This window comes from Talpa occidentalis, unplaced genomic scaffold (genome assembly GCF_014898055.3).
Source record: "Talpa occidentalis isolate TD23 unplaced genomic scaffold, MPIMG_talOcc4v2.1 talOcc4.15, whole genome shotgun sequence".
In the NCBI taxonomy this organism is placed as follows: domain Eukaryota; kingdom Metazoa; phylum Chordata; class Mammalia; order Eulipotyphla; family Talpidae; genus Talpa; species Talpa occidentalis.
Window position 1 is genome coordinate 8939170 of NW_023601543.1, and position 19689 is coordinate 8958858.

General features: G+C 42.6%; 1 protein-coding gene across 2 annotated transcripts in view; it reads left to right on the forward strand.

The window, feature by feature from the left end:
• Window positions 1-19689, forward strand: part of FGF13 (fibroblast growth factor 13) — a 424287-nt gene that overhangs the window by 265486 nt on the left and 139112 nt on the right. The gene's annotated exons all lie outside the window — the stretch shown is intronic.

Here is a 19689-nt window from a genome sequence, read left to right on the forward strand (position 1 = left end):
CAGGAGGCGCGACAGGAGAGGTCTGCGCACCATGTGGGACCTTCGCCACTGGCCGGGGATCGAACCAGTGCTGCAGAGGCTACAGGCAGCTTCGCAGCCCAGAGCTCAACTGCTGCTCCACCGGGGGAGGCCCTAAGATTAAATTTCTTGACTGTGGAATGAGGACCTGAGCCGGGTGATACTAAGGTCCTCTCTGGCCCATGTTAGATGATTCTAGGAGTGTGATTGGGAGGCCCCAGGACCAATTAAGGAAACAAAGACTTTGGCTTTGACAGTCTGTCAAGGGGGCTGGGCCTTCCTCTAAAGAAATGGTAGAACTTAAGAGGTGGGTAATTTCCTGTCATTGGAGATATTCAAGTTGAAATTGGCAGTGACTTGGTGAGAATGTTGTAGAAGTTATTCAGATTTATTTATAATTGGATTACAATTATGATTATGGTTATTTCTATACTTCACACTCTGTGAAAGTGAGACAGTAGAAATTTCTAGGCATAACCACAGTCTGACCCTGTGGTCAACTATGGACTCATTCAACGATTTGTTACTGAGTACCCTAGTGAATTCTAGTTCCTGTGCTAGAACTGGGTGCATCAAGACTTATGACATAGCCTTTGTCTTGAGTGTCTTAAACAAGGGGTCAGCAATAATGGCCCACTGGCCAAATCCCACCCATCATCTCTTTGTAAATAACATTTTATTGGAACACATCCTTACTCATTTACTTTTATGTTCTCTAGGGCTACTTTTACACAGCAGCAGTAGAATCAAGTAGTTGCAAGAGAGACTGTATGGCCCACAGAGCCTAAATGATATACAATTTGACTTTTTATAGTTTGCCAACCCTTGCTATAGACAAGCATGTACATCTTTAACTTCAATCCAGTGGCCTAAGTACAAAACTGGAGGAGGCACAAAGGCAGCACATATAATTACCTCTTGAAGAGTGATCAGAAATTTTTCAGAAGAATTAAACCATATAATCATGCCGTCTTTGAGTGGGAAGAGACCTTAGCAGTTATCACTGTCCTAATTCCCCATCTATTCCTCTACATATTGCCTCTCCAGCATCCACATTCACTGACAGGGAGGCATACATGTCCTCTATAGGAAGTGGAAAAATTTTATAAAACATAGGCTGCCAATTTACATAGAAGAAATGAGAGAGAGCCACGGGTGGCCTTTGCATTCTAAGAACCATGAGCCACGACGTTACTGTTTGAATTTCAAATGAAGCAGTTCAGACCAAGGCCCAGGGTGATGACATCATAAATCTGTAGGAAGCAAGAGGGATAAGGACCTGAGTTTTGTCCTCCTTCCCTGACAGAAAGATGAGAACCCAGGGTCTGTGGGCATACTTCACCATCCTGGCAGTGTACGTCAGGCCTGTTAAGCAGGACTCAGAGGTACTTGTGAACCCGTTTTATGGAGGCGTGAATGACTAACCAAACCATTTACATCATTTTCACCTTAATAGCATATAGAACCTTCCTTCCCCACCTAGTAGGAAGTCTCAAGTTAAATGGTGTTGACTGACTGACTTCTAGAATTTGTTTTCAGTCTGGAGAGGATTCCATCGATGTGATTAATTATTTGTTAAATATTCTGCTCACTTGTGTGTTCAAGGCCTTGAGCCTGTATTTTTTAAATGCAATGCAATTTGAATACAATGATAATTGGAGCCCTGAAAATTATTCTGATAAACTCATGAAGGTCAGTTTAGAGTTAAAATATTATTTTCTTTTAATTCTGACTTTTATCTTAGACTTCTAGACAAATGTCAAGAACAGTATTCTATGGTACAACATTGTTTCCTATATGTTTGCAATGACAGTGCTGTAATAAATAATCTTCTGCTTATATATTTTAGTATCATTGAAGTTTTATGTTCAGGCTACATTCTGATAAGTGGGATTGCTGGGTAAAAAGGTAAGTACATATAAAATTTGGTTAAATATGCCCAAATTCTTTTCACAGGGTTATACCAATTTCTATCCCCAGCAACAAAGTTGAGAGTGCCTGTTCCCCCACAGTCTCATTTACACATGTGTCATACTTTTCAATTTTTGTCAGTCTGAGAGGTGAGAAATGGATTGTTAATCTAGTTTTTAAATTTTCATGAATGATGTTTTTTCATAAGCTTAAAGGCCATTGTAATATCCCATTTCATGAGCCATCTGTATTTTTGGCCATTCTACTTGGGACTTATTCTTCTTTTCCTTCAAATTTTGAGTTAGTTATATGATAGGGATATTTGTCCTTTATCTGACATACATATTGCAAATTTTTCTCCTGTTTGTAAGTTAGCTTTTGATTTTGTTGATTTGATTTATTGACATGCATTAGGTTTATTGTTGTTGTTGTTTTTTATCATGTAGTGAGATGTAATAATCATTTGTTTTATTGTATTTGGATTGGTTAGAAGACCTCTTACTATATCCCCAGATGACAGAGGCATTCACCCATATTTTCTTCTACTGCTTTTATATGGTTCCATTCTGCATTTAGATCACTAATGCATCTGAAACTTATGTATGGTGTGAGGTGTGTATCTAATTTACCTTTTTCCAAATGGCTAACCTTTGTCCCAGAGTCATCTGTCAAAAAAGTCTATCTTTGCTCTAATTATTTGAGATATCTTTATTATATACTAATTTCCATATTTCCTTGGGTCTATTTCTGAACTTTCCTTTTTCACTGATCTCCATGGATGTGCTAATACCATACCCTTTGAATTACAGAGATTTATAGTGTGTTTCATTGTCTAGTAGGGCTTGTATTTCCTCACAGTCTTTTCATTTGTGTATTTTGGTGGCTATTGTTAATTTTTCTATGTGAGGTTCAGTAACAACTTGTCTAACTCTATAAAAGAGTCTATTGACATTTTTATTAGGATTATATTAATGTATAAATTAAATGCCATATTTATACAGTAAATGCTTTCTACCAAAGAACAAGGAATGTCTTTTTATTTTTTCAAGCCCACTTCTGTGCCTTTTTTGAGTGGAAAATTTTAAGAAAATCACAATTTTCTTTGGACAATTAAAGTTATTGTGAATGTGAGAAATACACATAAGCTTAAAGGCCATTTACATACATGGTAAGAAGAAAAGAGAAAAAGAAATTTGTTCCAATCTTGATTCAATTTTATTCCAAGATAGAAATGTCCTAATCCACCATTTACTCATTCATTTATTATCATCAGTGACTTCACTGAAGCCAGAGCCAGCTTATCAAAACCAAAGAGAACAGTTGTAAGGGAGGGATAATCATGATGATAACAATCAAGTTTGAAGCATTTAACAGTCTGGAATAATCAGGCAAAACTCAGCAAGAAGAGAAAATTTTACACAGGTTCAAAATTCAAATGGTATTGGTAAATGTCAGGATAAAGCTGCTTCAACTACACTGCTTTTGATATCTGGAGGAGATATCTAGATTGTCCCATGAACTTAACAGGAGCCATGCTTCCTATTTAGCATCTATTAAAACACCACATTCATCCATGCTTCATTATAGCAAGCATGATGGCCATATCAAGGCAAGTGGTGCACTGTTTTGTGGGACCAACTTACAGTCACATCATCCATTCCAGGTAATGTTGACACACTGGAGAGAATCTGGAGAACACACAGAGATTTCAAGGAGTCCAGAAGGCAAGGATAGTTGAGAGAATTGGACATATTACAGAAAATTAAGAGACCCCTTGGAACTCTCACTAGTCTTGTGACAAGTGGGAATCAGCAGCTCAGTACTAGACACTGCGCTTGGGGCCAGAGCAAGAAGCCAAAGGAAAGTGACAAGGAGGCAGTTCTTATTTCAACTTGGATTTCCTAGTAAGATTTCAGTTCACCAAAGAGGCTTGTGGGGGAGGATAGAAGCCCTGGAGTCAGGGCATAGGCAGTAAGAGATCGAGAATGAAAAGAATGAAAGAACAGGCTATAATGGAGCAGTAGCCTAGGCAGAGAGCTCATTTAGGAGGACATTGGCAAGTATAGGCAGAAGACGATGGTGGTTTGGGATAGACTCTAGAGTGACAGTGGCAGTAATGACAAGAGGTTGGACTTGGGTGTATTTTACATCCCAAATGAGATTTACTGATGGATTCGATGTGGGAGGTCTGAGAGAGTCAAGAATGATGAATTTTAGAGTTTGGTGTTGGATGGTGGTGCCATTCCCTAAAATAAGGCATATCGAGGGGGAAATCAGGATGGAGTCATGGTGGGATTAGAAGCCTAGAGTCCTTTTAAAGCATGTGAATTTTGAGTTGCGTGCTAAACATTTAAATGAAGTTCTTCAGTATGAAGTTGGCTTTAGGAATGTGGAAAATAAAAGACAGTCAATACTGAAGCCATTGATTGCTCACATCTCTTGCTATATGGCTGATTTTTAGAAGTTTGACCTAGGGCTTAGTAGTTCATTGTTGTTTATTCCACAGGACCTATCCAACAAGGTCCTCTGGTCTGATTAGGAAGGGGGAAAACCATTTTAGAAGAATTCAGGAAGCTAAAGTAAGCCATTAAAAATTGATGTAGTAGAAATAATAAGTGCAAATGAAGACCTGATAAAACACTGATCAATCAAGACTGCCGTGTCCAGGGCTTCCTGCAGGAGGTAGCATGTATTCTGGGACTGGATGGATTTGCCAGGGATAGAGAAAGGGTGTGAGCATTCAAAGTTCTGATAAAATATAGCGTGGCCTTAGTTCTTTGTGAGGATGCACTTCAACATAACTTGGTGATTTGGACATTTCCTGAGAGTGCCCTGAGTGTTGTGCTCCACTTGGCTTTGCGGTAGAAATGCCCCGATTTTGCTATAGTGTTTGTTCATGGTTCAGGAATGTGGACAGTTGAAGGCAGCAGGGCACATGATTTTCAAGGAACCTCAAATGTTTGTGCCCTGAGTGGCCACTCTCTAGCACCAGAGAAAATCCCCTCCTCCTCGGATTCTGCCCTCTGCCTCTGCAGTGGTGTCCTTCAGAGGAGTATCAACCCAGGTTCTAAAGTGGAGAGATTATAGAAGGACATTTGAATGTGCAGGTGGGAGAGCATGTGGGGAGAAATTCCCCATGTCGAAGTGTTGATAAGGGGCCGCCCAATGCACCCCAAATAGAGACAGCAGGGTGTTCGTTTCTGCTAAGGCAGCTGCCATCAGCAGGAGCACTGGTTGTGCTATTCCAGGAAGCCACCTAATCTGATCAGAGCTCTTGAGCATTTTACCTTGTGATACATTCTTTCAAGGCAATCCATGTTGTCCAGCTTCAAGTTCATGTCCTCGTAACCCCACCCTGAGCTAGAACTTGGCTTATTAGGCTTCCTTTCTTTGTCCTTGCCGAAGGTATGTTCTAGAGCAACCATTTTCAAACTCTGCCTTTGGGAGCCCTGGGGGTTTTGAGAGAAGAGTGTCAGGAGAAAGATGGTAAGTTTCAGGCAAAGACCAAACACCACCTCCCTGTGCATACCAGCTGGGCATTTAATTGTATTGTGTGTTCCGTGTACAATTTAATTTATATAAACTTTGAGATTCGTTGCTCTAAAGAATAGAAATAAGAGATTCAAACTGCAAATTTGACTAGATTCTTTCATTACATTGGGAGTTGTATTTTTTTCCAGAACTGTCATCTTACTGTTGGTCAGTGTAAGAACAGGTCTGCTTTAATAATGAGAGAGGTCGTACAGCAAGAAAAGTGTGACTTTGAAGGGCAGAATAAGCCTTTGATAATTACAACAGAAATGACTATGATAGGCATGGAGAAGTATGTTCCCAACATCTGCCTTTGAGTTAAATAATTAGAAGAGTATTTTAGAAAATAATGTTTATTTAGGGATCTTTTCCACTTGTCTATTTCTTCATTAATAGCCACTAATTAATTAAGTAGACACTTTGTGCTGCGCACCATGCACCATCCTGGAACCACAAAGATGGACCAAGATTAGAGACTATTTTACTGAGTTCGAGCACCCCAGATTTTAATTGTGCCCCAACATGACCCCTGTCCCTCTAGGATGAAAAGTAGCTAGGTTCTAACATTTTCAGATATCAACTGGCTCTGTATGTTTTTGAGTCATGAAATTTTAATTTGTTTCTCATTCCAGCCACTTAGCAAAGGATTAATTAGATCACAGGGCCTAACAGATTCCTCCACCCCTGCTTCCCACTTGAGATTGCTGGAGTGCATGCCTCATCCAACACGCCTCAGGACTACAGTGCGTTCAGTCAGTGTAGTGAGGACATCAGCCATTTTTGCCTTGACACTCCTTCCTCAATGTATGTGTGTGATTATGTTCATCACATATTTTATGCCATTGTCTCACATCACTTTATTTCAGGTATAATGTCTCCAGGTTCTGAAAATATAGCAGGATTTTGAAAGATTTTAGGGACAGAAAGCAGAGAGATTTCCTTAGAAACCTCTCTGAAAAATCATTGGGCATCTGATATTACCTTGTTTGTTTATTTCTCCAAATTCATCGCTTATAGATGATTCTGTTATCCATATCCAAGTACAATTCTTTCAAGTTGAATGTATGGGAAGATACATGTATAGTAATTTGTGTTTATATAGCACATGTAACCCATGTCCATTTGACATCTGAGATCAATTATGTATCTACTTGAAATGTCTACTTTTTCATTTGATTGGTATTAACAAATAATTGCTGTAAGTCTCTTCAGTCTCAGATGAGTCATAATAACATTAGAGAACATGAAATCATCATCATCAACTTTTGCCCTACTCTTAAGTTGGCAATTCAGTATTTCTTCAAAAGTTAGGTTGGCTCTTTTAGATTCCATAGTCTGAAATGAAGTAGTAAGACTGTAGAGAATCTGTTTTCAGGGTTAAAATTGTTTGAATGTAGTTCAGTGGGAAAGACAGTCTCAAAAATGGAATAGTCATCTGTTGCAAAACTTAGCATAATATAGCACAACGCCAGACTGAATCGAACTGTTTCCTCTGATATACATCGTGGTTTTGAAGTGCCAAGAAGCCTTTTAAAAATAGGATGTGTGTATACAGAAAGAATCTAAGTCAAACTGGCAAAGCAGAAAAGCCCACGAAGTGCATAGATAAAGATAGAGTAATATATCATATGAGCGATTCTCCCTTCATGAGCCCAGAAGATCTCAATATATATGAAGTTCCATGCGTGTGTACATACTTGCGCGCATGTGTGTGTACACATATCCCACACAGAGATAATATTGAACTAATTATTGATGAAGAATTATCAGAAGCAGCATATGGTCAAGCATGATTAGCTGCAACTAACGATCCTCTGTACCAACCCTGGGTGCTTGGTGGTGCATTTTGAAAGTAAGAATCTGGGTCTCTGAGGCTTTCAGGTTGACAGTGCATTACACCCCCCAGGTGCAGGTGACACGTGACAGGTAAGGAACCTGGGGTGACAGGAGAAACTTGGCAATGAGATAGAGGGTTTATAGGAGAAAAGGTAAATTGATATTGGAAGAATCTAGCTGTCCATGAGAGTAAAGTGAGTGGTACTAATAATAAGCCAAGGCAAGATGTTTGAGAGGATAAATTAGAAGCAGTGTGCTGGCTGTTTAGCTTCAACACTTTCTCCTTGTTAGGGAGCTGAGGATATTTTAAGTGAATGAAGGGGAAAATTTAAATTTGGTGGGAGCAAAGTGTGTCAGGTTTATAAAGCACATTAAGTCTAAATGGGGTAACCGATGCCTCTCTTTAGAGGGCCCACCTCGAGAACTGACTCCCTCTGGAACTCGGGCAGAAATGATGGTGTCAACTGTGCCCCAGTGGCCACTGTTTTTCAGATTATGGGTTTCGTTTGCATTGGCTTCTTAGTCCCACACCAGACTCAGTGCTGCCACCCTATCTGCCCCAACCCCAAAGGGCAGCTCTGCTACACAGGCCGCAAATGTAACTGCCACATCATGATTTGCAAGTGCTCGGTGGTTGCTGTTTTCCTGAAACAGCATAGAATTGTGTGGATGGTGGAAGGTGTCAGTTGGACTTCAGGCTAGAACGTCACTAAGACTATTTGCAGGAAGGGCTAGCACACAGATGGCTGTCATAGCCAGGAGACTCCTGATGATGACACCTTTAGCTGTCTCCCCTTAGCCTACACATTGCGTGCCTCAGCATGGTCTCTAAAATGGATCCCATGGGGAGTGCTCTTGGCTGTTACTCAGTAGGCCTTGCAAGTGGAAATCACCAAGGCTCCTCCTGAACTGCCAAGCCTCCCACCCAGGGCAAGAATACACATCAAAGACCAGTAGAGACGAAGGGCACAAAATGGGCCTCAGTAAATACAAGGCAACTTCAGCTCCCAGCACATGGTTGCCGCTCTTGGCTCAATTTCCAGGCACCTATCCCCTACCTGCCCTGCTAGCTGTTTGAAGAGATCTTAGAGATTTCTACTCAAATTCTTTATCTGCTGCTTGGATCTCCTCTGAATCACCCCCCTTGCTTTCAGAAGTAGCAATTATGCAGCTAAGATAGATCATGCCTTGACATTCTAATAGAGGAAACTTCAAATCCTAGTGTTTGAATTGGGAAGCTCGAAGTGAAGGCAGAAAGGCTAATTAGGAGGTAGATGCACTAGAGCAAGAAAGAAATGGTGCGCCTGATCCAAGGCAAATGCCACGAGAGTTGGACAGATGTAGGAGCTATTGGGTGAAAAAATTGGGGAAGCAAAAATAACGAGCCTGCAGTTTGCAAGCCTGAGTCCCTTGACCAGTGGAGATGCCCTTCACAGAAGGACATAAGAAGAAAGAGTTGTTTGAAGCTGTTAAGTGGATTTCTGTTTTAGGCATGGGGGTTGAGGTGCATATGGAAAATTGCATTGCAGAATTGATGACTTGGAGGTAGGTCGAAAGTTGGAAAATGGTGTGAGCAGTACACAGAGTAGATGGAACCACTAAAGGGGCACATGTTGAAAGAGGAGACAAGGAAGGTGGAGACTGGGTCCCCTGTGCAGACCTGGTGTGAACACAGAGAAGGAGGCGGCAGAGATAACCCTATGGGAGTGGGCAGGAAGCAGGGATGACAAAAGTAAGAAGAGAACTAGGGCAGCAGAGCGTCATGGAAATGAAGGTAAAGGAGGGATCACCAATCACAGTAGCCCCTTTTAAAAGATCAAGGAGGGGGAGACAAGAGCCATTTGATTTGGTGGTTAGAGACACCACCACCGTCATCACCAAATCATTAATATTGTTACGCCAACCCCGGTGCTGTGTAGTTGAAGGGTTTTGGAGAAGGGATGTGATTCCACTTTACTGTACTCACTCATTCAACAAACTCTCATTGAACTTTACTTCATGTCCCTCGTTGTGCAAAATGCTCGCTCTCTATTGCCAATATCAGCACATTAGCAATGCCCTCCCACTACCTTGTAGCTAAGGCTTGGTGTCATTGTTCATTGCTCCTCATTTCATCCTCCAAAGATGTCTTGATTGGGGCAGTAAATTCTATTACTTACTTATGGTCCACTGTCCCAGACTCGCATGACCTACTCTAGCCCTGTAATTCTTTTTGCCTGTGCAAGGACATTCTGAAGTGTCACGTGATCTGGAAGGAAGCATTCCTGACTTGGTTGTCTTTCCGACAGAGGTTGTTGGAAGAAGGGGTTGTCTTCCAGCATGTACCTTCTTGAGACACAGATGCTGCAGTTCTCCTGAGACTCGCCTTCCCCGATCTGCATTCCTGTGCTCTCTGTCAAGCATGCATGACACCCATTCAATGTAGATTGATCTGGATGATTCAGAGTAGGTCTGTCGCTTACAGGAATAACTTGTGGTACAAACTAGCCTAGATTCCTTGTGTTTATTTTAGAACTGTAGGCATCTTTGCCAAACTGTATGGTGTGAAAAATGAGCGAGGATGGCAGAACTGACTTGACGAAACCATAACGTCTCCAGTGTACAAGGAGGACTTGGGGTGTTTTCAGCTGGTCAATCAAGAGTTAAGTGTGTTAGCTAGAGGTGCTTGGAATTCCAGGCTGTGCTTATTTCTCAGTTTTATAAATAACTTAAACCTATGTAGGAGTTAATTAATTTGGCTCCACTCCACCTACAGTTTAGTTTCTTGAGGGAATAACTTGACCCTTCTTGTACCCTGTGTTTGTAGTTGTAAAAAGAACTCCCAGCAGAATGAACAAAACCTCATTTGGATTGTCTCAGTTTGACTTCTTGTGTACTTCTGTGGAGAAAATCTAAGATGTCAGATGCAGCACAAAATGTCAAAATACCTCTTCAGTTAAGGACATCATATTATTCCTGGCTAGAGTTATTTATGATTCTGGTTTGTTTTTCTCTTCTCTCTCTTTTACATGACTGACATTGTAAAGCGGAAGTTAACTTGTGATTTGGTAACAGCAATGGAGACCGTTAAAAGCACACTGAATTTTGTTCACTCTGTCCTGACCTCTCCTTTCCGTGGAGAATATTTTAAGACAAAATTATTGCCTTTGGGACAATAGGTCAGTTTCTTTTTTTTCCACCTCTGAGGCTCCCCTGATTAAAGAAGAAGTTACAGGAATTTTCTCAGTTGTCAGAATCCCAGAAGGCAAGAACACTGAGCAGTAGGAATAACAAAGAGCGCTTGTCAGGCTGACAGATCTGACTTGTAAGGCCTGTGAACTGAGTGTAGCAGACGAAAATGGATGGAGTCATTTGATGTCACCATGCAAATGAACTGTGACTTCATAGAAAGCACTCATTCCGAATGAATGTCATGTCCCTGGCATCATCCCATCGCCCCTGCCTCTCCAGGGGATTCCATCTTTGAATATCATGAGCAAATCTGACCGTTGGCTGTGATTTGATGGCAACTTGTATTGTTCTGTTGATCTCCTTTTAAAAATTTCACCCCTATAAATCATTTGTTTCAGATATGTGATTAGATTTTACCCTAAAGTCACAAAAATGTAATGGTTGGCAAATTTGCTGTAAGATCTGAGAAACAATTAGCAGATGAGGTGAGAGGCCATCACCTCCTGTCAAAGATCTGAAGTAGGTTAGATGTCACCATTTCCCCACTTTGAGGAGGGAGAGGAGGCGATCACTCTGAGCTCCTTCCACTTGAGCCTGAGCCTTGAGCCAGGGGGATAGAGCCTGACTCAGCTCAAGGCAAGCCTGGCTCTGAAAGAGCTGCAGTGTGAGGTCTCATGACGCAATACAACAACAACTAACTACCATTTAATGAGCGCTTATTTTGTGTCACTGAAACTACATGGAAATTTGTAACATTTAATTTAATACTGACAACATCTGAATCAGATTATTCTTGTCACAGCCCCAATGTGACAGATGAGGAACATGAGCAGCTTTCTCATCGTGTCAGCTCAGTGGCACTGTCACCTTGTGTAGGGCCACAATTCAAACCCCAGGATTTGAGCCTGAGTCCTTGCTCATGTCCCATCATGCTGCTTCTGACGGAAGTTGAAAGGGAGCCTCCTGTTTAGAGGTCGGTCAGTTCCTCTTGTAATTTTTTCCCAGTGTGGTGAATCCTTCCTTTCACCCTTCTGGAGATGCCTCTGGCTCATGTTTCCCCCCAGGCATTTCCATAACAGAGTCTTGTCCGTGTCCCAACCGTCAGATTGCCTTCCTCCCAGGGCCATGCTGTCCAAGTGGTTGGGCCTGCACCCTGCCTCCTAAGCATGCTGACTCCCCTGACTGGGGGCTTGTCAGGATCCCGTCCTCAGCCCCAGAGGGAGACAGGGCTCCCCTTTTGAGTGTCTGCAGATGGAGGCATCTCAAACCATACTCAGGGCATGTAGTCATTTCCTGAGGCAGCCATAACTAATCACCACAGACTTGGTGGCTTAAGACAACACATTTCTGGAATCCAAATTCCAAAATCATGTTCGTGGCAGGGCAGCACTCCCTCCAGGGGTCTCTGGGGGTGGGGGAAATCTGTTTCATGCGAGTTGTAGGACTTGGGGGCACCAGTCATTCCCTAGCTGGTGACTGCATCGCTTCACTCTCTGCCTCTCTCTTCATATCAGCTCTCCCTCTTCACTGTCTCTCCCTCTTCTCTCTGATATGCCTCTGCCTTTCCTTTTTTAAATTATTTTTTCATTGAGGTAACATTCGTTTACAATTCTGTTGATTCTAAGACGCATTTTCTCACCACACTAGCCCCCGAATGTCCAGTCACCATCCACCACCGCCTCTGCCTTTCTTTCATAAAGACATTTAGAATTGGAATTAGGGCCCGTCCAGATAATTCAGGATGATCTCATCCCAAGAGCCTTAATTTACTCACAGCTGCCAAGACCCTTTTTGACATGTGGTGACAGTCCCAGTTTCCAGGGATTAGATATGGACAAGTATTTGAGGGATCACCATTTAACCCACTACAGGAGCCTTAACAACTCCGAAGATACACTGACACACGGGATCAGGCAGTGTAGGGCCAGTGGGGTCCCTGCAGTGTGAAGATAGGACTATGGCTGTGCCTTCCTGCCATTCTTTTAAATGTTGCCCGTCATCCCTTGTGCCCCACAGCCCCCAGGTTCTGCTGACACCCCACAGGATCAGTCTTGGGTCAAATTAGGTCCATTTGCTCTTGAACACAGGGTTGTCCAAGAGAAAGCATGAATCTGGGAGAACTGGGTTTCGTCTTGCCCTAACTCATCCTGGTAGTGGACCTTGGCCATCTTGCTTTAACCACATAGGGCTCCGTGTCCTGACTGACAGAGCCAAATTTGATGATGAAATCCATTTTGATCAGAGGCTCCTATTAGAGAGTGAAGAAGACCTTGGCTTTGGAGATAGACATGGCCTTGTTCCCTAGCTCTTGTCACCCACCAACCATGCACTTCGAGACAAGATACTGAAACTCTAAATCTCAGGTTCTTCATCCACAGGAAGGGAAATTAATGTCTCTTTATTAGCAGAGAAGTTAGGATTTAATGTAAAGAAAATAGTTTGTATCAATGCCTGATTAGTAAATGTGGTATCATTTTTGTTGTCATTGTCATTAGCTACAACTTTTAGGTGTCAAGCCCAGGCAGGTATTGGAGCAATATGGAGGTGCAGCTGGGCCTCCTGTAGAGGCTGGCGTTCATAGCAGGGTGGGGAAGGGTAGGGGGGGGTGGTATTACTGGGAGAAACTGAAATACCACTTTACTTATGCTCCTTAAAATGAATTCCTTAGGACACAGTTAAATCATTTTCACTCTTGGGTGAAATTGCTTGAATTTGAGTTTTGAAAGGAATGAAGAAGCTGGTGGTGAATTAAGTTTTAACGAGTGAACATTTTAACTATGGTGAATATTTTGCTCTGACGACCACAGATCAAAGTTAATGTCTTCCCTGTCAAAATTCATAGATTTTAAATATGTCCTGGGGGTAAGCTGAGAAATGCAGACAACTAACAAATGAACCTGTTTTAATTGCATTTCATTTCTTTAGCCAAATGCTTGGAAGCTTTTCTTCTTGTTTTACTTGCAAATTCCAATTAGGGTCATCCGAGCGACAAAACCAGCATGGCTGTTCATAAATGTCTTGCTTGGTACAGGCATTAAAGCGTCCCTGCGAACGTCAAGACATTACTATTCAGCCCACCGAGGGAATCTTCCAGGACAACAGCCTAATGTTAGCCTTGTGCCTTCCTCCTTGAGTGCAGTTAAAGGCAAGGTAGCAGCTAAGTCTTCCATCGACAGTTGAAATGCAATCGCACAGCCAACAAGAAAGGAAAAGGTCTTCCCCAAATCAAGCAGCCTATTAGTAGTTCTATATACAATGGGCAGGCTTTGCCGCCATACTAGGCCTTGGTGAGGGAGTACAACTTTAGTTTCATGATCCAGTTTATGTTTGCGATAACATTACAACACTGTGCCTATATAAGTGTACAATTTCTCACCTCAGTAACTGTATATATTGCCTATACCCACCACCAATTATTCAGGCACCAGCCAGCCCCTGCTACCTATTCGTTCACTTACCACGTTTCCCCCTCTGTAATTACCAGTTTATTGTCAGAGTCTAAGGATTTTTTTTGGTTTTATTTTTTTTGTTCTTTTGCTTTATTTTTCTTTATACTCCACAAATGAGAGAAATCATATGGTTTTTGTCTTTCCCCTCCTGACTTATCTTGCTTTGCATAATCCCCTCTAGTCCATCCAGGTTTTAGCCAGTGATAAGAGTTCTTTTTTGTGGCTGTGTAGTATTCCACTGTGTGTGTGTGTGTGTGTGTGTGTGTGTGTGTGTGTGTGTCTTTGTCCACATTTTCTTTTTCTGATCATCTGTCACTGGACGCTTGGCTTGTTTCTTTATATGAGGTTCCGTTCTTATGCTCATTTATTCTATAGATAGTGACTAAGAATTTTGAATGTTCCAACCTTATGTCAGGCACTTGGCAATACAGAAATAAAGAAGACACTGTTTTAAGAGATACATTGTAGGCCTCCCTGGTGGCACAGGAAGTTGAGCGCAGTGCTGTGAAGCTGTCTGCAGCCTCTGCAGCACCAGTTCAATCCCAGCCGGCCAGAGAGCTACCCATGTGGCACAACAGACCTCTCCTGCCTTGTCCACTGCTCCCCTCAGCAGTGTATTTCAGTCGATCTGCCTGTTCTGTTCCCTGCTCTGTCCCTGGTGAATCCTCTCATCTTCCCGCACATCTGGCCTGTACCCCAGCTCTTCTAAAAATAAATAAAATCTTAAATAAGAGGTATACTGTAAAGTTACTGTGATCCACTGTTGTGCATTAGAAGAAGGGGATGGGCACACCGCTGAGAGGGAGCAGGGGAGGAAAGCATGTCTGTGCCTGGCAGAGTCAGGGGAGGCTTCCCAGAGGAGGGACCACTTCAGCTGCCTTTGGGAGGTGAAAACACACAAAAAGGCATAAGGCGAGTGAAGAAAGTCTTGGCGTTTTGAGCCTGGACCTTGTAGAAATGTTTCTGAGGTTCATGGATAGACATTGGGAAGAGAGGGGTGTGGAGGGGGGAAGACTGGGAGGCTTGAGGCTTGGGCACTGGGTTGCCAGTCTGGATTGGCCCAAAAATCTGGCCCAGCAGAGCCAATGATGCCCTGAATCTCGCATAGCCCCATATGGCTGGTTAAGGGCTAATTCAAGTATCGGCTCATCATTCCTCATTTAATTTCCTTTGAAACATTTTCACAGTACAGATAATGAGAAAAAATCTTCTTTGAAAAGTCAAGCAAGACCCACCACTTTAAAGAAATTAGTCTAAAACGGTCACAAATTATGAACTAGTGTGGGCAGGTGTTGGCAATTTGGTTCAGGAGCTTAAGATTTCTGTCTCGCATAAAAAAGATCGAAGGCCTGGCAAACCAAAACTGTTTTCCAAGATGAAAGAGGAAATGCCCAATGTTTGTTTATTTTTTTCCCAAACCAGCCAGCACATTTCCTCTCTTTGACCTGACTGATGCTAGGAGCATTGGCGACATGTGGTGACTTGAAAACAGGTGATTATGGAATCGTCGTGTTAACAGGGACCATTTCCACAACCTTAAGGCTCAGTGAGATGATGTGGCTTGCCCAGGTCAGCTAGCTCACTGTGGACACCCAACTGGAAAAGGCAGGAGAGCGAGCTTTTCATCCCCTTTCTTGGGATGAGTGCTGCCCTCTCCCTGGTAGCGAGTGGTGGTACATTTGGCTAGATGCTGAGAAAGACCATCTCAGCTGAGGCTGCAGAAGGGAAGGGGGCAGCTCCACCCAACTCTTAGAGGCAGGAAATTCTCTGGAAAGCACTGCTCCAGGAACCGGCCTGAAGGTGGCAGAAAAGCTGCCCTGTGCTTGGGAAAGGGCTGTTCACTTCAGAGCGGGTGTTTATATGCTGTTTCCCTCCATTACTCCCTCAGTTGCTTTTTGGGGAGAAATGGAGACTGAAATCTCTCCTTGCCTTTTCCCAGAGGCCTGGTTGCAAAAATAGGAAAAAGGAGTTTGACTTTTATTCTAAGTCTGTTGAATTGTCCTTGGAAGATTTTAAGAAAGAGAATAAATGAATCATTTATTTTTTTTAATAAAAATACTTCTGGGGAGGGCCTCCCTGGTGGCGCAGGCGGTTGAGCGCAGCGCTGTGAAGCTATCTGCAGCCTCTGCAGCACCAGTTCAATCCCCGCCAGCCTCGAAGCAACCCACATGGCGAGCAGACCTCTCCTGTCTCGCCCGCTGCTCCCTCAGCAGTGTATTTTGTCAGTCTGCCTGTTCTGTTCCCCACTCTGTCTCTGGTGAATCCTCTCACCCTCCCGCGCCTCTGGCCTGTACCCCAGCTCTTGTTTAAATAAAATAAATCTTAAAAAAAAAAAGAATACTTCTGGGTAGAGAATTACTGGTGGGGATTTATAGAAACTCAGAAGTTCTCAGAAGAACTCACTCTTGCTTTACCCTACTTGCTTTACCCTACCCATCTTACCCTACTTGCCAAACGAGTAGGGTGGATGCATGGAGACAGTAATAGCTGTGATGGATGGGTGTAGACAAAATTGGGATACAATTTTGGAGGTAGAGTCAGAAGGATTTGTGGCAGAAAGGAGCGCGAGGTAAGGAAATGAATAGATGCAACCTATTTTTTTTTTTTTTCATGTGAGCACCTGGAAAGACTAGGGGAGAAGGTTTTGGAAAGGAGCATGTGAGTCTGAATCTGACCTTGTTCGTTCTGAGGTGCCTACTAGATGGCCACGTGGGATAGTCAGGTAAGCGGTGGGACGTGTGCGTGGACATGCGTGCTTGGGAGTCATCACGCAGAGCTAGTGTTTAGAGCTGTAGGACTGAGAGAGGTCACTTAGGGTGAGAAGGAAAAGTGACTGCAAACAGAGTGAGGGGAGGCCGGTGAGATGCAACAGCGCCGCAGAGGGCAGTGTCCTGGAGCCCAGGGGGAGCAGCTTCCTGAATGGATGGACCAGTCAGCTGTGTCAGGCCCTGCTGGGAGCCAAGAAAATGCAGGGCAGAGACGAGACCACTGACTTTGGTTACACGAAGGTCACTGAAAACTTGGAAAAAAGCATGTCTGTAGAGTGGTGGAGACAGACACTGAACCAGAATGAGTTGAAGGAAATGCAAAAGCTGAAGAATGGAAATGGCGACTACCAACCACTTATGAAAGAGATTTTCTTGTGAAGGGGAACAGAAACGAGATACCATCTGGAATAGGGGTGCAGGGCAAAAAGGACTTTCAGGAAAATAGGGCATGTCTGTTTGCTGATGATGAGGGGGAGGGAGAGACCTAAGCCAAGGGAGTCATCCGTGGAGGCCAATGCCTGACGCCTAGGACGCTAGAGGAGACAGGATGGGTCCCTCGCACAAGTGGAGTTTAGCCTCAGGGAAAGTAGGGGCCTTGTCCCTGTAGTGCTCCTGCTTTACGATTAAGTGAGGCAGGAAAACCTGTCAGTGTGGGGTTGAATTTGAATGTGATCGCAGGTGTGACAAGGGAGGACCAGCTGTGAAATGTGGTTTTGGAGAGAAGAGAGGCAGCGTGGCAGCATGCTCAGGCAACCTAGAGGACTCGTTTGAAATTTATGCCCATGATTTTTAAATGAAACCTGTCAACATCGCTGTGTGCGTTTTTTTGGGCTGTAGTCAGCTGCGAAAATACAGCGTTGAAATAGGCAGAGTGAAGTTGACTAAAGTTGGGACTTTGCAAGGAAGTTGTGATAGAGGGAGAGAGGGAAGTTGGAGAGTTAAGCTTGATTGCAAGAGAGTGACTAGCGATGGAGTGTTGGATCTCACATCTGCTAACATCTGAGTGGATGATGAACTGGGAGGAGGTGGTAAGGTCAGTACATTGTAAGTCTTGATGGAGTTAACTACTGGGATGAGATTATTATGTTTGGTGAACTGGAACAAAAAGAAAGGCGGTTGGAGAAAAAGAGGTAAAAAGTGAGATTAAGGAGTGGCCAAGGAAGTAGAAGGGGAAAAGAATATTTTCTAAAGGAAGGGGTGGTTAATGGCCTGAGGCACTAAGTAGGATAGGGGTAGATGGGTGACAGTGGCATAAAATGGCAAGATTCTTATTGACTTTAACAAGGACCTTTGCAATGGATCCATTGCAGTGAGTTGAGAATTGATTGAGCCATCAGAACTTAAGAGAGAGAAGTCAGAAGTTGGCTGTGAAGGGAATATAAAGAAATTGGTGGTCACTAGAGAGGTCTATGAAGCCTTAAGACTTTGAACAGTGGAGCAATAGTTGATGGTTTTTAATTGAAATTAAGATAACTGTAGATTCACATGAAGTTGCAAGAAATAATATGTAGAGATTTTTTTTGCACAACGTGTCCAGCTTCCCCATTGGTGATAGCCTGTAATAACACAGTACAGTAGGCCATCTGGAACGTTGACAGTGATGTAAAATACCAGCCCCATCCAGATTTCTCCAGCACTACCTGTAGCACATATAGTCAATTCCAGACAACTTCACCCCTTATATATCAAATTGTCTGCTTTGTAAATATCCAATACTTGTTTTTATCATTCTGGCTTACTTTGCTATGCATAAGTCTCCATTTTGCTAAAAATATCTGCAGTTTATCCTTTCTTTTGGCTATGTAATCCTCCACAATGTGGATACACCATATCTTTATGATCCAATGCTCCATCAGTGGCCATTGAGGCTGTGTCCATGTCCTACCTGTTGTAAATAATGAACATTATTTCCTGCTGCTATGAGCATTATGGAGCATATGGGGTTTGGTGTTGATGGTTTTATATTCTTTGAATATATGCCCAAAAGCGTGATTCCTGGGCTATATGGTATTTCCATTTTTAGATTTTTAAGGTAAACCCAGATTGATTTCTGTAATGGTTGTACCAGCCTACATTCCCACCGATCATCATGGTGGTCCTTATTCTCTGCATCCTCTCCAGCGTTTGTTGTCAGGGGCCTTTCAATATGTGCCATTATCTTGGGCATACGGTGGTATCTGAGTGTGGCTTTAACCTACAGCTCTCTTATCAGAAGTGACAAAGAACATTTTTCATTTCTTTTGACCTTCTGGGTATCCTCTTTGGTGAATTGTCTATTCATATCTGCTGCCCAATTGATTTATTAATTGGGTTGTTAATTTTTTTATTTTAACCCATAGTTCTTTACATACTTTTTCAGTTCCACTTTCTCCTCTCCTTCTGGGATTTCCTTGATATAAATTTTGATCTTTTGTTGTTTCCCGGGTCTCTGAAGTTCTGTACAGATTTTTTCCAGTCTGTTTAATCTCTGTTGTTCTATTGATCTGTTCTCAAGTTCACTGATTCTATCCTCTGTCATCTTCACTCTACTATTGAATCCACCCAGTGAGTCTTTTTATTTATATTATTGTATTTTTCATTTTTAGAATTCCCATTTTGTTCTTTTAAAATTTTTCTGCTTCTGAGATTTTAATTTTAAGCATTTTTGTGATGGGTGTTTTAAAATCCTTGTAAATAGTTACAACATCTAAATCATCTCAGTGTTGGCACTAGCTGATTATCTTGTTTTTTGCATTCAAGTTGTGATTTTCCTGGTTCTTGAATTTTTATTATTTTGGACAAAAAAATGTAAATGTCCTGGTCATTTTGACTAATATATTGGGAATCTCTGGATCAGTCTGAAATGCTTTAGTAAGCAGTCAGCCTGTGTAGGCCTGGCCAGCAGGTGCTGGTCTCCATGCGTTGTGTTGTAAGGCAGTGAAGTCTTCGGGCTTTTGCAGTGTTACTTTGGTTGGCCTGGTTTATTTGTGCCACTGCTTTTGCCTAAGGGGACAGGGCGGGCGGGG